Source organism: Neofelis nebulosa, chromosome 9 (assembly GCF_028018385.1).
Source record: "Neofelis nebulosa isolate mNeoNeb1 chromosome 9, mNeoNeb1.pri, whole genome shotgun sequence".
In the NCBI taxonomy this organism is placed as follows: Eukaryota; Metazoa; Chordata; class Mammalia; order Carnivora; family Felidae; genus Neofelis; species Neofelis nebulosa.
In genome coordinates, this window is record NC_080790.1 from 113,229,043 (window position 1) to 113,245,375 (window position 16,333).

At 50.3% G+C, this 16,333-nt stretch overlaps 2 long non-coding RNA genes across 3 annotated transcripts; both read right to left on the bottom strand.

The window, feature by feature from the left end:
- Positions 1–5,550: 5,550 nt before the first annotated feature.
- Positions 5,551–7,772, bottom strand: LOC131485546 (uncharacterized). The gene is made up of 2 exons (XR_009248902.1): positions 7,176–7,772; positions 5,551–6,826 (listed from the first exon to the last, which is right to left on the bottom strand). It is a non-coding gene; the product is annotated as an uncharacterized LOC131485546 (long non-coding RNA).
- Positions 7,773–10,237: 2,465 nt separating this feature from the next.
- On the bottom strand, positions 10,238–16,276 carry LOC131485545 (uncharacterized). Of its 2 annotated transcripts, XR_009248900.1 has the most exons (3): positions 15,910–16,276; positions 12,075–12,169; positions 10,238–10,481 (listed from the first exon to the last, which is right to left on the bottom strand). It is a non-coding gene; the product is annotated as an uncharacterized LOC131485545 (long non-coding RNA). The 2 variants fall into 2 exon arrangements; XR_009248901.1 differs by lacking the exon at positions 12,075–12,169 and having other exon boundaries at positions 15,910–16,273.
- Between the last annotated feature and the right edge of the window lie 57 nt (positions 16,277–16,333).

Sequence of the window (16,333 nt, forward strand, 5' to 3'; positions counted from 1 at the left end):
CCATCCCACACTGGTGGAGGGGGGCCTGCCGGGACAGCAACATCCATAGCGTGTCCGGCAGACGGAGGTGACCGTGGAAACTAAGTGCGGGTCTGGAAAAACTGTAAATTGTCGTCCCCCTGCTCGTTAAAGACCAGAATGAGGATAGTGGAGTTTGGTAGCTTCTAATGGGTCGCTCTGAAAAAGTGTAGTCCCAGTAGTGTAATAACTACTGCAGAATCTCAAGCCCAAGTCACATAGCTGGCAAGTGGTAAGGTGCCGTCTGTTTCTAAGGCTCGTGCTCTTAACCACCCTGCCCTCTACATACACTCCCTCCCCCCGTCCCCGGCCCTGCACGCATACACTCTGCTTACGTTAATTCTGCTTGCATGAGTGAGCACACACCCAAAGAGATCATCAAAACACCACTTGGAACCTGCATCATCTAGAAGAGTTTACAAAGGGCTCTTGGGATTCCCAACCAGCCCTGGGAAGTGGGTGAGGAAGCTGACGTAGTTGTAATTGTCGCAGCCACCCCAGTTCAGACAGACTGGACCACCATCTGGCTCAAGGTCAGACCTCTGGCCCAAGGTCAGAGGGACTATGGCCACCGAGCCAGGGATCACCCTGGTCCAGATCCAGGCCGGGCAAAGATGTTTTTAGCCCTAGTTCTCTGTTTTGGGTGGCTCAGGTGGAAAGGTCCAGTCACCCAGATAGGCTTTCACAGGTTTAAAAACAAATAACCACTGGTTCTGGGGGGTCTGAATGCAGGGCAGTCGTTCTCAACTAGACATTCCGTTCATCTATGGGAGTATTTTGAGTCCTCGCCAAAATTGGTTGGTTGGTAAGGGAACCTCCTGTCATTACACGGGCCAAGGACCTATCGCAAAGCATGGGACGTGTCCTGATGGAACGATGTTTAAAACTCAGCACCGAGTGATGGGGCACCTGGGTGGCTCATTCGGTTAAGCGTCTGACTTTGGTTTTGGCTCAGGTCATGAGCTCACGGTTCGTGAGTTCAAGCCCACATCGGGCTCCATGCTGACCATACGGAGCCTGATGGGGATTCTCTCTCTCCCTCTCTCTCTCTCTCTGCCCCTCCCCCCTCAAAAATAAATAAAACTTAAAAACTACCTAAAATAAATAAAATTCAACACCAAATGAAAAACATGAGTTAACTGGGCTGATGATGCCTCCTCACCGAGTTCAGCTTAAAAGCGAGCACGTGGGGGCGCCTGAGTGGCGCAGTCGGTTAAGCGTCCGACTTCAGCCAGGTCACGATCTCGCGGTCCGTGAGTTCGAGCCCCGCATCAGGCTCTGGGCTGATGGCTCGGAGCCTGGAGCCTGTTTCCGATTCTGTGTCTCCCTCTCTCTCTGCCCCTCCCCCGTTCATGCTCTGTCTCTCTCTGTCCCAAAAATAAATAAAAAACGTTGAAAAAAAAAAATTAAAAAAAAAAAAAAAAAGCGAGCACGTGGGCCGGAGGCCGGGCGCAGCTCTACACCTTTGGGTGGCATTGACAAAGTGCCCTCCAGGGACTCCTTAAGGTTGACCTGGAGCTCACCGAGGGAAGCAGCTGGTGCAGAAAGGTGGGTTCGCTGCTCCCTGCCCTCTGCCCTAGCCAGCAGCATGTTCAGAGGGGACTGTTTCAGGACTGCCTCCCAGGGCCAAAGACGAGGTCTTCCTTCTTTAAATGGGTTCTGCTCCTTCACGGGTGGTGGCTGTGCCCCGCCCCCCCTTTCCGCGTCCAGTCTTCTCAGGCCAGGACAGGGAAGCAGAGCAGAAACCTTACGCTATGGACTTCGAATGTCCCACCTGGTCTCCGGCTGAGCAGCTCGTGCGCCTGTGACTTCTCTCTCCGCAGCCCCGAGCCTCACCCCACATCAGCAAGTCCTCTGGGTTCAGCCGCACACGTGTCCCAGATCAGGCCGTTTGTCCTCCCCTTGCGGTGTCCCAGCCCGGGCGCTGTCATCTCTGCCGGTGACAACTGCCCTTACCCCACTGATCCCCTGCTGCTGCCGTTGCCCGGCAGTCTGCTCACATACAGGCACCACACCTGTCACTTCTTTCCTTTAAAGCTCTCAGGTGCTCTCCACCCTCCCCCCCCCCCCCCCCGCCGCCGCCCCAATCTCTGGAAACTGCTCACTGAGGCCTGAAGAGTTCTGCAGGGCTGGCCCCTCGGGATCCCCTTGTCCTGCCTTATTTTCCTTCTTATCCTGCCTGTGGTGCGTTGTATGTTCTATGTGTCTGTTCACTCTTGTCCCCTGAGCACCTGCCATGGTGCCTGATGCATAGCAGGTCCCCCACAAATAACTGGTTGGATGAACCTGCGAAACAAAGATAAGACCTCCCGGTCTAAAGGATGACAGGATGACGACCAACCGTGCTGCTCGTCAAGGCCCCATGGGGTAGGTGCTCCAGTAACTGCGGTCCCTCCCTTCCCCCCAAAGCAGGTGCTCATTCAGCCACAGGGGGGCATCGTTGCAAAGGGCACCTGTTGCTTCCAGCAAAGCCACTTAAAAAGGTGGAGCTGAAGACAGCCGAGTGTGTAGGTGGGGGGTGGGGGCGGGGGCAGGGTGTGAAGGGAATGCCCTCTAGCACTTTCTCTGCCCTGCCTGAGCTGGACTAGGGAGTTTGGTAAGGGCCAGTTACCCTCTATATTGAGCACCTCAGGCCTTCAATGTCAAGACCAGGTCTTTAGTTACGACTGATGATGATAGGTGCGTCCATTATTTGAGCAATATCTTTGTGCCAGGCCCTGTATGTACCTTACCTCATGTAGTCTGACAGCGACCCAAAGGTACTATGGTTAGCTCATTTTATGAGAGTCTCAGCATGGTAAAGGAACTAACCTCAAGTCCCACTGCCCACACTGATGAAAAGGCAGAACCAAGATTTGAATCCCCAACTGTCTGACCACCAAACTACTGTGGAGAAGGCAGGCCCAAGGGCACAGCCAGGGGGGAATGACTAGGGCAGAGGGGAAATCAGGGAGGGCTTCTTAGAAGAGGGCACCCTTGGGGCGCCTGGGTGGCTCAGTCAGTTAAGCGGCCGACTTCGGCTCAGGTCACGATCTCACGGTCCATGGGTTCGAGCCCTGCGTCGGGCTCTGTGCTGACAGCTCAGAGCCTGGAGCCTGTTTCAGATTCTGTGTCTCCTTCTCCCTGACCCTCCCCCGTTCATGCTTTGTCTCTCTGTGTCTCAAAAATAAATAAATGTTAACAACAACAAAAAAAAATTAAAAAAAAAAAAAAAAGAAGAGGGCACCCTTGAGCTGGGTTGTGAAAGGTGATCAAGGGTTGGTTCTTTGACAAAGAAGAACGAAGGCTTTCCTTCCTTAAGAGACAACCCCGGAGGATGTGTGGTGTTGGGCAGGCAGATGGGGCTGACTCTGAGAGGGAGCCAGTACCAGGGACAGCATCTGGTCCCCTACTGAGGAGTGAGAGTAAGTCCCCCCCCCCACCCCCCCAGCAGACTTGTGAGATGGGAACAAACTGATGAAACCAAGAACGGACCGCAGTGGCGAGGGTCCAAGCCCTTCCTCCTCGACTGGTCTCTCTCTCTGCTCCATGAGTAAAGTGTGTTCTCCGCAGAGTTCAAGGAATCAACACATCTAATGCTCTCAGCCCAGTGACCTGAATTGTCAGGACCAGTCTCCCAAACCTCTGAGTTCCTGTGTCCCCAGATCAGCCAGTACCGTTGGTTTTGACCACCAAGCTTGCACTTCCAGGGCAGATGGGGACATCCAAACTCCCCACCAGTGATAGGGTTTGTCAGATTTCAGACTGACAAAGTGGTGAGTCAGCTCCAGTGACCCTTGTACTGTCTCTCTCTGGGCCCAGGGTATGTCCTTTTCAGCCAAGAACCTGAAAGTCGAGGTCCCAATCGGCTGAGCCCCAGAAAGCTCTTACCAGGTGAGCGATCACTGATCCCTCGATCCCAAGATGAGACAGCTTTCCCTCCAGACAGGCCAGACAGGTCCCCAAATCCCAAGTGCTGGCCAGAATTTGAGAGAGACTTTGAAGTCTGAACACTCTCAGCTCACCAGCCAGATGACAGAGATCTGAAGTGGAGGGGGGAGGGGGGGGAGCCCCTGGGGACAAGAGTTATCACAAAGGCCCAACAATTATCTAAACCAAGTTCTTGAAGCCCCAAGGGCTCAGGTAGAAGTAAGCAAGAGACAATTTTCCCACGGCCCTGAGCTAGACCTGGATTTGAATTTCACCCCACCCTTTCCTGGCTGTGTGTCCTTGGACCAGCTTCTCCCCTCTCTGACCCTTAATGCCCTCATTTCTTTTTTTTAATCTTTACTTATTTTTGAGAGAGAGACAGAGTGCGAGCAGGGGAGGAACAGAGAGAGAGGGAGACACAGAATCTGAAACACGCTCCAGGCTCTGAGCTGTCAGCACAGAGCCCAACGCGAGGCTCGAACTCACGAACTTCGAGATCATGACCTGAGCCGAAGTTGGCCGCTTAACCCACTGAGCCACCCAGGCACCCTTAATGCCCTCGTTTCTAAAGGAAGAGAGTCATTATAACTTCTTCAGATGGTTACTGTGAGAATTAAGTGAAACAGTCCACAGAGGCTCACACTTGAGCACCCAGTGTTACTTGGTCAGGGGCAGGAAGTAGAGACTGTGAACTGAGACCAGTGAGCTTGCTAACAGCCCTCTGTTTTCACCAGGGGCAGCTGGGATCTTGAGCACAAGAAAATGCGTTTTCTAAAATCCAGATCTCTTGAAGATTTAAAATATTAAAACAGGTGAGAGATGTGTAGACCACGGTGTCCATTGGCCAGCAAGGGTTGGTGAGCACCTGCTTGGTGCCGGGGCCAAGGGTTCACGGTCGGCCACCAGGTTCCTCCAGGGTCCCATCCCATGTACAGTCTGCAGAGAAGGACAGCAAGGATGGTGGGGGGGGGGGGGGGGGAGAGAGACCCAGGGAGCCTTCTCCAAGGAGGAGACTTTGGGGCTGAGAACTGGTCGTTGCACAGGAAATCAACCAGGTGGTCAGAGAGTAGGTGAAGAACGTTCCGGGAGGAGGGACAGAAGACGCAAAGGCCAGTTAGCTCAAGAGAGTGTGGTGCACACATGAATGAGTGAACGGCCTTGAATCGGTCTTTGTGAGACCTTTCCAAATGAATTTAAATGCCCATCAACCCAGATGGTTACGTCAGTTATGGATACATTCACATAGCGGACACAGTACAGCCATTTGTAACCATTGAGTTCTCCGGACATGGAAAAGGATGTTCTCTAAGGTACCTGGTAAGTCATTTCGAGGAATAGCATTTACCACGGGGCAGACACCGTTCTCAGCATTTGATGGGTATTAACTCGTGATCCTTACACCAACCCCATTCGAGAAAAGGAAAAGAGAAACATGCAACATAGGTTACTTGTGCAAAGTCACTCAGCCAGTAGGTGGAGGAAGCAGGATTTGAACTTGGGACTGGATCCAATGTCTGCTGGACCATTTCCCCTCCCTCCCTCGGAATGTGCAGTTTGCTTCTGTAGGGGAGGCAAAACTTTACCTCTACCCATCTTAGTTTTCAGCAGGGACTTGAACAAAACTTAGACTAACAAGAGAAAAAACTTTTATTAAGTCACGCAGCACACATTACACGGGGAAACCTAATGAAAAGTAACCCAAAATGGCAGCTTAGAATTCCAGCTTAGATAGCATCTTCAACAAGGAACAATAAATTTGCCAAGAAATGACAAGGCAAAGGGAAATGGCTCAAGGCTTCTGAGGGCAGAAGGCTGTGGAAAGGTAAATATATGAGAGGGAATGGAGGAAGGTTTGCAAATTCCTCTGGTGTCATCTCTAGATTTATGTCTGTCTCCAATAAAAGAAGAATTCATACCCTGCCTTTAGGCAGAAAAGAGGGAGCTTTTTTTCCTGGGCTTGCTGCTTCTTAACTGCCTTCAGCTCAAAATACTTTTAAGTCAAAGAGGCATATTTTGGGCTGACATATTCTGGTTTCCTTCACTTCCACCCATGTAAAATAAAATGGTTAGAAATATGTATTTGATTATATCTACATAGACACCCCCCCTCCCCAATTCCGGAAAAACACACCAGACAGCAATTGTGGGTATGGGGAGATAGGACACCTGGGTGGCTGAGGGATGGTGTGGGAGGGGGACTTATCTATATTGCCTTTTCTTTGCTTTTTGCTTTAGAATTTTGTACCATGCACTTTTTTGGGGGTCGGGGGGCAAGTGACAAGGGGCGGGAAGATTGAGAGAGAGAAGCAGGGCTCACCCAGAGCTCGCATTTTACCCGAAGCGCGGGGCTTGTGTGACTCGAAATCACAAACTGTGGGGGGTGCCCGGCTGGCTCTGTCAGTTAAGCGGCCGACTTCGGCTCAGGTCACGATCTCGCGGTCCGTGAGTTCGAGCCCCGCGTCGGGCTCTGTGCTGACAGCTCAGAGCCTGGAGCCTGTTTCAGATTCTGCGTCTCCCTCTCTCTCTCTCCTCCCCCGCTCATGCTCTGCCTGTCTCCTCTCAAAAATAAATAAACGTTAAAAAAAAAAATTTAAAAAGGAAAGATATTAACAGTAATTTTTCCGGATTATGCCCGATCATCTGAAACATCTGAACTCACAAGACTTACTATCCTCCATGATCCACCGTCACCGCCCAAGATAATGACGTCATTTAATGCGGATCCTTCCTGACTTCTTCTCTGTGATGACAGTTGAGAGCCATCAGTGAGCGCTTACTTACTGCCAAACAATTCCGAGCCCTTCAGACGAAAACTTTCCACAACGGAATTATAACTGTGGCGCTCAAAACAGCCTTGTGAAGTGTGTGCCATTTGTTCTCCGTTTTACAGGTGAAGAAACTGAGGCACAGAGGGTAAGATGAGTTGTCCTGCCCCCTTATCCACCCCCTCTCCTCCCCACACCGGGCTCCTTGCTGTTCCTCAGGCATCGCTGGCATGCTCCCACCTCCCAGCTTTTGCACGTGCTTTTCCGTCTGCCTGGAACACGCTTCCAGATCTTTACACAGCCCACCCCACCCCCACCGCCACGCGCACGCACACACACACGCACACTGTATGTAGGTCTCTGACCAAATGCCACCTCCTGGAAGGCCTCCCCTGACCCCCACCCCCTTCAACCAGCTTTGTTTTGCTTCATAACCATGTTTACCACTGGCCATGTTCATTCATTCATCCCTTCAGCACTTACGTAGCAAGGCCCTCCAGTGCGCCAGGTACTGTTCTGAGTACTGGGGCTGTGGTGAGGAAAAGACAGACGCAGGTTCCACCCTCACGGAACGGAAGCCCTCGGGGAAACAGACATTATTCCACTGACTCCTAACAGCAGGCCTGTATCCCGGCTCCATTTATGAGCCGTGTGGCTTAGTCCTTAACCTTTCTGAGCCTCCGATCTCCCGTCTGTAAAACTGGGCTAATCACAGAGCCCCCACCACGAGGGCTGTTGCAAAAACGAAATGAGGCAGTGGTGCCTGGCTGGCCCAGTGGGTAGCACATCCGACTCCTGATCCCAGTGTCGTGAGTTTGAGCCCCATGTTGAGGGTAGAGATTAAATTTTAAAAAATGAAATCTGAGGGGCACCTGCGTGGCTCAGTCAGTTAAGTGACCGACTCTTGGAGTTCAGTACAGGTCATGATTTCACGGTTTGTGAGTTCAAGCCCTGCATCGGACTCCACACTGACAGTGCGGAGCCTGCTTAGGATTCTCTCTCCCTCTCTCTGCACCTCCCCAGGGCATGTGTGCGCGCGTGCTCTCTCTCAAAATAAATAAGACTTTTTTTTAAATATAATTCTTTTAATGTTTATTTATTTTTGAGAGAGAGACTGCGAGCGGGGAAGGGGCAGAGAGAGAGGGAGACACAGAATCCGAAGCAGGCTCCAGGCTCCGAGCCATCAGCACAGAGCCCGATGCAGGGCTTGAACTCACGAACCGCGAGATCATCACCTGAGCCGAAGTCGGAGGCTCAACCGACTGAGCCACCCAGGTGCCCCTCAAAATAAATAGACTTTTTGAAAAAAGTTTTAAAAAAATGCCATGAGCTAATAAAAAAGCAACTGTTTAGTAATTATTAACACTTACTATTAGGGTTGCGATTGTCATCCTTAGGCGCCACAGGAAGATAGAAGTAGTCATTATTTCCACCATCAAGGAGGTGGTAGATGGGTCAGGAAGACACATATGGATGACAGCAAGACACCAACGTTTCCCAGAGCAGGCAGAGAGATCAACGGGGGCAGAGAACACATGAAAGAGAAAGTGTGTGTTGAGCCAGGGCTCAAGGGGGGTGGGATTTGGAGAGATGGGGGCTGGGGAGAGAAGGGTCTCCACACAGGCCTCTCTGCACAGAGGTACGGAGGCGGGACGGAGCACACGGGCCTAAGTGTGCTTCTCCCTTCTTGTCCCCCCTTGGAGAGAGTGCACGCGATGGCTGGGCACCTTCAGCTGCCTCTCCTGCCTGGTGCTGGTTCTGGGGCTGAAGGAACAGCCCTGTAAGGGAGCTGGTATGGCAGCTAATAGGTTTAAGAGGGTGGGAGTGGCCTCGTGCCCTGGGGGACCGTAGGAGACTGTGGGGACACCCAGACAAAGAAGAGATGCACCAGAACTCTCAAGTGAGGCTCAGTCCTACCCTGAACTTGGCCGAACCCCGGAAGGGTGGCAGAGTGGAGGCCAGCCTGGCCAAAGTCACTTTGCCCTGGTGTGGATGGAGCAGCCCAGGTGTGACAACTGTTTCTTCTCTCCTGCCTGTCTGCCCTGTCAAGGTCACCAACACCTCCCCACCGCCAACGTCCACTGGCCACTGCTTTGGCCCCTTGTCCTCCTGGCAGCCTCCATATAGCCTCCACCTCAGGGCTTCCAGAGGCCCTGCTCTCACCCACCTGCCTTTCCCAGCCTCCTTTGAGGGATCGTCGGTCGACTGGTTGGTTGGTTGGTTGGTTGGTTTTGAGCACTTTCTTACTTCCTATCACTACAAGATGCTCCAGGCTCATGTGGTATATTTCCTCCCCCCAGTCCTAGAATCGGGTATTTCTTCAAGGAGCCCAGGTTCCTTTCATTGGAGTATGGTATTAGAAACCAAGGTCTGGGTGCTAAGTGTGTTCTTGCTCTTTGCGTGTCTTTCTTTTAGGCCCTGGCAGCCAACAGAGCAAAGAAATATATGTGTGTATACTAATCTGTAATATACACATAGCCATAAATATTTCTGCACGTAACCATCTGTATCTATATTAAATTTAACATAGTTCTTACTAACAGCTCTTTTTACTGCTTTTCTATAATGTCTATTTCATTGCTGAGATTATCATCTATTTTTTCCCTTCATTTCAAGGCAATTTCTAATTGATTGTTGAAGCATTTTTAGGATGGCTGCTTTCAGGAGCGCCTGAGTGGCTTAGGTGGTTGAACGTCCAACTTCAGCTCAGGTCATGATCTCAGGGCTTATGAGTTGGAGCCCCACGTCAGGCTCTACGCTAACAGCTCAGAGCCTGGAGCCTGCTTTGGATTCTGTGTCTCCCTCTCTTTCTGCCCCTCCCCTGCTCGTGCTCTGTCTCTCTCTCTCTTTCTCAGAAGTAAGTAAACATTAAAAAAAATCGTTTTAAATGATGGTTGCTTTCAGACCTTCTCGGATAATTCCAACATCGGATTCATCTCAGTACTAGAGTCAATCGATTTGTTTTTCTCACTCAAGTTGCGGTTTTCTGGGTTCTTATTAGGGTGGGTGATTTTAGGCATATCCTTGTCATCTTGTCTATTATGTTTGGGAACCCCGGGTCCTATTCAAACCCTTTATTTTAGTAGGCAGGCACCCTGTTCAGGTTTACCGTGCAGGTGCTGGACTATTTTGGGGAGCTGTGGTTCCACTGAGCTTAGTGTTCAGAGCCTTCGCTGTATTATTTTGCTCATTGTGGTTTATCTGGTATCACTGGGTCTTCGGGGGCTAGAAGGGGTTTCCCCAGGCCTCGCTGCCCCGTGTCTCGTGGTAGGGAGGGAAGTGTCACCCCTGCTGTGGTTGCTTATTCTGCCAAGGCCCTTCCTGGCTTTTCTACCTGCTCACCCCCATGTCTCCCTGGGGGGAAGGGGAGTGCTTCTCCTGAGTGCTTACTGTAAGCAGTGCTGGGCTCACCTGACATTGGCAGGGAGGCTCCCTCCAATCCCGGGCTGCCTACCTGAGCCAGACAGACGGGGGCACGTGGCTGGTTCTACATGGTAGACTGGTCTCCTAAAGCTCTTGTGGCAAATTACCACAGACTTGGTGGCTTAAAACAAACAGAAATTTATTCTCTCAGTTCTGGGGGCCCGGAGTCCAAAATCAGTATCACTGGGGCAAAGTAAGGTGTTGACAGGGCTGTACTCCTTCTGGGGGCTCCAGGGGAGACACTGTTCCCTGACTCTTCCAGCTTCTGGTGTCGGCTGTTTCTCCTTGGTTTGTGGCTGCATCGCTCTGGTTTTTAATGCCAGCATCTTGAAATGTGTCAGCTCTGTGGTCACATCACTTTTGTTTCTGTGGGGGGTGGGGATGGGAAAGGGAGGGAGGGAGGGAGGGAGGGAGAGAGAGAGAGAGAGAGAGAGAGATCTCCCTCTGCTTCCCTCTCCTATACATGTAATTGCATTTAGGGCCACCCTGATAATCCAGGATAATCTCCCCATCTCAAGATCTTAACTTAATATATCTGTAAAGGCCTTGTATCCATGTAAGGTAGATTTACAGGTCCCAGGGATCTGGCTTCTTTGGGACATCATTTTTTAGGTTACCACCCACAACTGGAGGCAACTTACCCCAAAACTACACCTCAGTTTTCTCTTCTGTAAAAGGGGGTTAATAACAGTGATGTTGAGATGAAGGTTATATAAACCAGTGTATACGGAACACCTATCACTGCATTTCTTATACTCAGGTCCGCTATCTATTGCCTTGCTAGATGGGAAAAAAGATTCCACCATGGGAGAAGGATGGGGTCACAAAGGATGGGAGGCAGGTGGGTAGAAGGCTTCCCACTGAGGGCACAAATCCCACAAAAGGCAGTTAGCTAGAAATAAGGGGAAAGCCGAGAGCCCCAGAGAAGGTCACATCACAAGGTAAAGCCCCACATCTTAGGTGAGGCATACAAGGTTTGCTGATGCTCCCCATACATCTAGATCAGACTGGGTTCGAGCCCCGCATGAGGCTCTGTGCCGACAGCTCGGAGCCTGGAGCCTGCTTCGGATTCTGTGTCTCCCTCCCTCTCTCTCCCTCTCTCTCTCTGCCCCTCCCCCACTGGCGCGCTCTCTCTCTCTCTCTCTCTCTCTCTCTCTCTCTCTCTCTCTCGAAAATAAACAAACATTAAAAAAGAAAAAAAAAAAAAGAAACCCGGACAAAACACACAGAGTAGCTATTTAAGAACTCTGAAAACTTAGTAGCAGATAGGTGGAGGAACAAGACCAGCATCAGACGGACAGCGACGCTAGCAATGAGTTTACCATCCCCCTCCCCTCATCCCCCCCCTCACTCCCCCCCCCCAGTATTTCCCAGCCTGGACTCAATGCGCCTTTCAGCCTGGAAGTGCACACCAGGGCAGACAGAGAAAGCTCTAGGGTCCCACTCATTCTGATTAAATTAGGAAAACGTCTCCTAATACTCAGAGCAGGGGAACAATAAACTTCTGCACCCATCCCCGTTTCGTGTACGTGAATTAAACACGAAACAGTTCACGCAGACTTTGAGAATTTACTATCGGATGGCCTGGGAAAGGCTCTGAAAATACAAATGACCTTGAAGTCATAAGCCACGGGAGGCTGGTTGGAACTCACAGCCTGAGCCCAATCTGGTCCACGGCCTGCTAGAACAATATGGCAATAGTCTCCGCAGGATTTTTAGAAAGGTCTAATGATACCCGGAATGTCCAGGTATATTCCAGAGTGACTTGACATATGAGGAAACATGAAAATCCCAACTCGCATGGGAGAAGACAGCCAACAGCTGCCAGTGCTGAAATGACACGGCCGTGGGGATTATCTGACAGTCATTAAAGCAGATATTATAAAAACCCTCCAGCAAATAAGGGCAAACCACCTAGAAACAAACGGATAGAGGGACATTTTAAGCAAACAGGGCTACCTGGGTTAAACATCTGACTCTTGACCTCAGCTCAGGTCTTGATCTCAGGGTCATGAGTTCAAGCCTTGCATTGGGCTCCGTGTTGGATGTGGAGCCTACAAAGAAGGAAGGAAGGAAGGAAGGAAGGAAGGAAGGAAGGAAGGAAGGAAGGAAGGAAGGAAGGAAGGGAGGGAGGGAGGGAGGGAGGGAGGGAGGGAGGGGGAGGGGAGGGGAGGGGAGGGGAGGGGAGGGGAGGGGAGGAAGGGAGGAATTTTAAGCCAACAAATAGAACATAAAAAGGACAAAATGAAAATCTTATAACTGAAAAATAAAATAAGCAAAAACTTAAAAACCCTTTGTATGGGTGCCTAGCAGAATGGAGATGGCAGAGAAACAAGTCAATGATCTTGAAGGCAGAAAGTATCCAATCTGACAACAGAGAGAAAGATGGGGAAGAAATGAACAGAACTCCAGGAATGGTGGAACAATTCCAGAAGAGTGAATGTCTGGGTCATCAGAATCTGGGAAGAACAGGAGAAACCGTGGTGCAGGAAAAATATTTGAAAAAACAATGGCTGAAAACCTCCCATGTGGGTGAAAGATATACACATATGTGTTCGGGAAGCTGAATGAAACAGAAACAGGATAAACCCAAATAAACCCCCATTTTTCAGATTTTGGAGCTGCAAGGAAGGAATCACTTTCCCCATCACCCGGGATGCTTATAACTTGAGACTCAAATGACATCCTGTGTCCTTTAGAAACCATGAAAATAATACACAGAGTAAAAATAAATTCCATCAGTTCAGAATGATATTAAATGAAAAGTCTAATCTGTCTTTCTCCCAGTCTCACCTCTTAGGGTCACTCCCTATTTCTGTTTTAAGTTCTTCTGGTTGCTAAAGTTTGATTTAAAAAGATTTGAACGCTTATCATTTTTATTAATGAATAACCAAGCTTAAGCTAACCAATTAAGTCTTATAAGAAAATAAATCATGGGGTGCCTGGGTTTGCACAGTCGATTGAACATCCGACTTCAGCTCAGGTCATGATCTCATGGTTTGTGGGTTCAAGCCCCGCATCAGGCTCTGTGTTGACAGCTCGCAGCTAGGAGCCGGAGCCTGCTTCATATTCTGTTTCTGTCTCTCTGCTCCTACCCCGCTCACGCTCTGTCTCTCTCTCTCTCTCTCTCTCTCTCAAATATAAACACTTTTTTAAAAGTTAAAAAAATAATAAATCATAATTTTGTAAAAAAAAAAAAATCAGTAATTGGCTAGGTACGAACATAGAATCAAAACCAACTTGGAACTCAACACCAAAAAAAAACAAAAAAAACAAAAAAACAAATCCAGTTAAAAATGGGCAGAGGACATGAACACACTTTTTCAAGGAAGACATATAGATGGCCAAATGACACATGAAAAGGTGCTCAACATCACTCATCATAGAAACGCAAATCAAAACCACAATGAGATGATCACCTCACACCTCTCAGAATGACTAGAGTGAAAGAGACAAGAAATGACAAGTATCAACGAAAATGTGGAGAAAAAGGAACCCTCGTGCACTTTTGGTAGGAGTGCAAACTGGTACAGCTACTGTGGGAAACCGTCCGGATGTTCCTCCAAAAATTAAAAACAGAAGTACCGTACCATCCCCTAATTCCACTACTGGGCATTTTTTACCCAAAGAAATATATATAGACATATTTGCAGTGGAATATTACTCAGCCATAAAAAAGGGTGGGATCTTGCCATTTGCGACAACATGGATGGGGCTGATGTATCACACTGAGTGAAGGAAGTCACTGGGAAAGACAAAAGGTCTTTTACGGGCTCATCATCATGCCAGCAGGAGTGACATATTTAAAATTAGCTGCCAAGGGGCGCCTGGGTGGCTCAGTCGGTCGAGCGTCCGACTTCGGCTCGGGTCATGATCTCACCGTCCATGAGTCCGAGCCCCGCCTGGGGCCCAGTGCTGACGGCTCAGAGCCTGGAGCCTGCTTCAGATTCTCTGTCTCCCTCGCTCTCTGCCCCTCCCCCGCCTGCTCGCGCACGCGGTCTCTCTCTCAAAAATAAATAAACATTAAAAAAAAAAAAAAGTCTTACAAATGTTTAATAAGCGTCCCTCACGTTACATAGCGCATACCAGTCTTGGGTTCATCTCGGGTCTGTATCACATGCCCCCACTGATAGCCGAAATGGGAGTCACGGGTTTCCATTCCCCAAAGCGGTGAAGAAGAGGGAGTGCAAACCTGAGGCTCTTGGAGAATCCCCCCTAGGAAAAGGTGACGTCTTCTATCTGTGGATTGACACAGATGGATAGGATGTGCACGGTCTCAAAGACAGATCTGTGTTTTGAACTGAGGCCCCGTCCAGAACCATGAGAGAACCACCAGATCACAGAGTGAAAGTGAGGGAAGCCGCAGGCTGGGGGCTTCCAGGAAGGCTGGACCAGGAACCCTGCAGTCTGACTTCCTCTAGGTGGTGGGAGAGGTGTCGGGGTGGGTTGGGAGGCAGTCCTGGCCCCTCTTGAGCTCTCCCTTTTTAGTTTTATTTCTCAATATGCATTCTTCCCTTCTTCTATAGGCACAGAACCCCTATTTTCACTTGGGCACAGGGACACCCAGAATGAAGACTGTATTTCCCAGCTTCCTGTGTGGCTCAACTTGACCGCACAGCTAGGTAGCAGCCAATGAGGTGTGAGGAGAAGCGATACCTGCGACTTTTAGGTCATGCACTTAAAGGGAGGGGGACATGCCCTCACGTTCCACCTTCCCCCCTTTCCACTGGTTGGGATGCAAACCCGCTCGGTCGAGCATAACAGGAGGAGCATAGGGATGGAGAGGCACAAGCAGAAGGATCATGGGTCCCTGATCAGCCTGGGAAGCTGAGCCGCCCTACCTGCCTCTGCACTGTGATGAGAGAGAGACGGCCACTTTTGTCTCATTTCAGCCACTGTTAATTTGGTTTCTGTTAGAGCCCGCACCCTAAATAACACAAAAATTGCCAAAGCAGTCATGAGCTCCCTGAGATTCTAGGGAAGGGGACACAGACGACAGGAAGAGTGTCAAAGGACTTTGACATTTAAAGAATCTCGGGGGCGGGGCACTGGGGTAGCTCAGTCAGTTAAGCATCTGACTCTTGATTTCGGCTCAGGTCATGATCTCACGGTTTGGGGGTTCAAGCCCTGCACTGGGCTCCGCGCTTAGAGCGTGGAACCTGCTTGGGATTCTCTCTCTCTCTCTCTCTCTCTCTCTCTCTCTCTCTCTCTCTCTCTCTCCCTCCCTCCCTCTCTTTACCGCTCCTGTGCTCTCTTTCTCTCTCAAAAATAAATAAAATAAACTTACAAAATTAAAAAAAAAATCTCAGGAGCACCCGCTGAAGACCTAAAGGATTATGCACATCTGCCTCCCTCAGGTCCTGCACTGTGTCACAATGTTCCCTGGGGCCACAGTGCCTCTGCCTATTTCTTCTACCCCAACATACACCCAGCTGGCCAACTCCTTCAGACCTTGGCTAAACCTGGCAATCTCAGGGAAGCATTCCACACACCCCAGACTGAGTAAGGCACCTCTGTTATACATGCCTCAGAGCATAAGCCATGTATCACTCTACTGACATGGGATACATAAGCCATGCATCACAGTACTGACAGCTTTGAAACTTTGTATTTATCTCAGTGGTAATTTGATGGTCTCGCCTTCACCAGACTGTAAGCTCGGCGACGTCAGGGACTGAATCTATCTCCTTCACTGTTGTTTCCCCAGCACCTAGCACAATGATTGGCATACAGTAGACGCTCAATTAGAACATAAGTAGATAAGGCATGAATGAACGAATGGATGGATCCCGACCTGACAGGACAGACTTCATGCAGGACGGTGTGAATACCGACTCCTCTTCCAACGAAGAAAAGCAGAGCTCAGAATCCTGAATCGTTTGTTGATCGCTAACGTGAACGCACACATGCGCTGACCTCCCACAACCATCGTTTTTCACGCAAGTGTGCACTTCGAAGTGTGAACCTGTCCAAACTCACCCAGCCGGGAACGGGCCGACCCCCCGGCCATTACCCCCATTTCCCAGACGCGGAAACTTGGGGAAAGAGGAGGCCGCCGGCCGGGAGCACGAGAAAGGAAGGGCGGGGGCAGCAGGACGGCGCTCCAGACGGCTGCATCCGGAGGCCGCGGGGCGGCCGGGCTTCCGGTCCCCCAGCCCCGCGGCCCAGGCTTCGGGGACGTGCGCGCCGTGTGGGGCGCGCACGCAGGGCGGGGCGTG